Raw genomic sequence first — 3,963 nt, forward strand, 5'->3', positions numbered from 1 at the left:
ACCTCTCTAGCTCCCTGTGTGGACAGGAGCTAAGTTTCCACTTTAAAGAAATTTTTAAAAAATAGAAAAAAAAATCCAGTTAGTTGGCATGGAGCTTGTATTTTAGAAAGAGCTTTCAGAGTAACATGACTGAAAGGAATCAGCTGTGAGAAGGGGAGGGTGTGATTAAAATAGTGTGGACCCTTCTGAGCCTGCCAAGTCAGGGCATATGACAGTGGCCCTGGCCCCAGTTCTTGGCTTCACTCTGTGGCTCAGGGGCCAGACAGAAAGTAACATGAGTCTGCAGGAATATTTTCAGGTATGCTTCCCTCGGGCCCTATGGCTCTGATGAAACAGAAGATGCTGAGGTAGTCAGCTATGACTCCAGATGCCTAGCTACAGGTCCTGCCCTGCTTAACTAAAAGACAAAAGCATTGGCTTAAAGCGGGATTTTTTTTCAACTTGGGATCCATGAACTTGCTTTAAAAATATACTTTGATAACTGTGTATCATTGTAGTTGGTTTCCTTTGAAATTCTCTCTATTTTATTTTGTGTATTTATTTGTGTGTATTTTGTATAATTGTGTGAAAATATTATTCTGAGAAGGGGTCCACAGGCTTCAGCAGACTGCCAAAGGGATCCACAATACAGAAATGATTAAGAACCCCTAAATTAGAGAAATAGAATCATAGAATTGGGTGGGGTGGATAGGTACTACAATGGACAGAGCACAGAGCCGAGTCCAGAAGATCTGAGTTCAAATCTGACCTCAGATACAAACCTGATGTGGGACCCTAAGATAGTCACCTAACCTCTATTTGCCTCAGTTTCCCATTTCCCAGGGTTGTTGTAAGGATCAAATGCAAAAATAATTACAAAATGCTTAGCACAGTGCCTAGTACCTAGTAGGTCCTATATAAATGTTAGCTATTATTATGGGATCATCAAAGATCATAGAATCTATCCTACCATATTTAAATCATCTCAAGTAAATAAGTATTTAAAGGAACCTCTAAGATAGAGGTTATAGAAGCCATTCCAGGATTCTCCACATCATGCCACTGGGGAAATCCATCCTCATAGATCACTCCAGTCTTTCATGCTATAAAGTTTATCTATTTCTTCTTGTCCTGCCCTCAATGGAAAAAGAAAAATAGCTGATCATCAGATGAAGGCTTTTGTGGCCAGATCCTTTTGAAGCTGATGTGTCAAAGCAGAGTTCATGCTCGACTGCAAAGAAGTAAAAAAAGGAAATGAAAAGATACTTTGATTAAAAAAAGGGAGAAAGAGGGAGAAAGCAATCACACACCAAATCAGCATTCGGAGTATTAAGTTCATAGCAAAAAGCAAGGCCATTAATTTAAGAGTGATGAGACTCTGTACTTAGATTTCCAGACCAAAGTAGCAAAGCTTCATTAAAGATCAATTCTCCTTCTGAGGAGTTTAGAAATTCTTATAACATTTTAGAGTAATGAATGAGGAGTTGAGGGTGGAGGGGGAAGAAGGAAGAAATTAAATTTCAATCAAGGCTGCTACAAAGCCTTAATCCCAGCTCTGTGCCCATCCAACACAAGGTTTAAAAATACATATAAATCGCGTATTTCACTTGGTGAGCTTGATAAATGATAAAACCGAATTCCATTAAGATCCCTTAATCCACACATCACTGGCTTAGTTTGGGATTTGTCCTGGATATTGTCAATGAAAGGAAATTTACTCTCCCCGTTTTCTAGGTTAAATGCTGATGATAACTTCACTTTTAAATGATTGAGCTCTGACTGAAGGAATTGTATTAACAGTTAAACTTAGTTTTGAAAGTTGTGATGGCTCTAATTTTTTTTTATAGATCAGTCAAGAAAATTCAAATAGGTCTCACTGCTATCATTATTACTTTCATAACATATGAGGGAATGATACTGACTTGTAATCACACAGAGTAGATAGGGAGCGTGGAAAGGAATGCTCATATAAGTAACCACAGTAAGGGAAAAAATTCAAGCTAGTTTGAGGGCAGCTAGTTTTCCTGTTGCTGTATTCAGCACAGCCTGATTTATTTTGCAAGAGACAACAAAAGTAAATTTTATCTCATCACTTTAAAAAATCATAAAATGGATGAACTTAAATATTGGTTTTGTTCACCTTTGGTCTGTGAAGATTTTGATGCCCTGATTTTAGAAGATATGTGGGTTTGATTACTGATTCACTATTTTATTTCATTTAAGAAAAACATTAATAACTAGACACGAATCGATTTTCAAGCCTTAACAACTTAATATCATAATGCATTTCAAATTTCTCTTAAGGAAAAATTAATTAAAAGGGAACATAAAATTGTATTCAATAATTACAAAAATAATTTAAAATATATTTTGCTTCTATATTATGGCCAACTAAGTAAAATATTTCTAAATTAATACAAATGAATTAATTTTGCAAATGGGAAGTTAAAAAAAATATTTCTATCTAATTAGACACATAGAATGTTAGAGCTTAAAAGGACCATTAGCAGAAATGTAACTAATGCAGGGCAAATAGTGTTATGCCTCAGAGTGCCACACTTTAGAGAATAACTTCTATCCCTTAATAAGTAAAAAACAACTGATTTTTAGCACTTAGCAAGACTATTGATTTAAAATAGGAAACTATTCAATACTTCCTAACTGGCCATTCCTCAGTTCAGTTCCTTCCCTGACCCATCCCCAGCATGCACCGTCCCGCAGTGGCAAGCCCCCTCACTAGTGGCCTCTCTGTGTTCCAGGTGGTGGTCCGTGTCCTAGGTCCCTGTGGTGGCTGCTCTTTTTCTAAAGTCTATGTCTCTCCTAACAAGGGTGACTCTCTCAGGGTCTCTCTCCTCAAGGGACTTTTTGTCCTGAGTGAAACATCTTTCCCCTGGAGATTACCTCCTCCCCACCCCTCAGCTGCAGCTCTAGGACAAGTTTCATAGTGATTTTTTCCTGGGTGTCCGAATTACCAATTTGTTCTATGTCTAGTCTAGTCATTTCATTTTACATCTGGGAAAAGTAAAACCCAAGAGTAGTGACTAAGGTTTTACAGAAGGTCAGTGGCAGAGCTGCAGTTAGAGCCTAGTAGGTTCTCACCCTCAGGCAGTCCTGAGGCTGTGCGAGGTTACCTCCTGGCTTTGGCTCTTGAGCCTGTACCTTTCTTCATGTGCCCCATTGCTGTTCCTGGGACAGTTCCTTGTTATCTGTAACACAGAGAGAGAGAGATTTGCATTTTCTTAATAAGAGATCTAGCATGCAAATCTAGTAATAGGATTTTCTGTAGTAAAGGTGCTACTTTATAAAATGAATAGTACTTCCAATAGAAAAGTATTCAAAGGAGATGAACAACTTTCAAGAGAACTACAAACCAGATATAGATAGGTATAGATATGAAGGATTGCTCCAAATCACTAGTAATAAGAAAAATGTAATTTAAAAACCCAATTCCGAGTTTTTACTACACCCAGCAAATATGGTAAAAGATGTAAACAGTCGATGTTACAGAAGAACCTCGGAAAGACAGAGTCACTGATAGACTGTTAGTGGAGCTATGAATTGGTTAAAACGTTCTGGCAAAACAATTTGGATCTATGTGAGAAAAGTCACCAAGCTTTGAACCCAGTGGTTTTTCTCCTGGGAGTATACCACAAAAATGGCAGAATCACAGAATTATTAGCATCACAGATTGCTAGAAGGGATCTCAGGTATTGTGTAGTACAACCCATACATGAGCAGAATCCCCATGATAACAAAACTATTTTTTGTCATTGTTTCCAACCCTCCATGACCCCATTTGGGGTTTTCTTAGCAAAGCTCCTGGAGTGATTTGCCATTTCCTTCTCCAGCTCATTTTACAGATGAGGAAACTGAGGCAAACAGGGTGAAGTGACTTGCTCAGGATCACACAGTTAGTAAGTGTCTGAGGCCAGATTTGAACTCAGGAAGATGAGTCTTTTTTACTCCAGGACTGCTGATCAGCCC

This window comes from Petaurus breviceps, unplaced genomic scaffold, assembly GCF_028583685.1.
Source record: "Petaurus breviceps papuanus isolate PSGF00001 unplaced genomic scaffold, PetGlider_PUasm1.0 38, whole genome shotgun sequence".
NCBI lineage: Eukaryota > Metazoa > Chordata > Mammalia > Diprotodontia > Petauridae > Petaurus > Petaurus breviceps.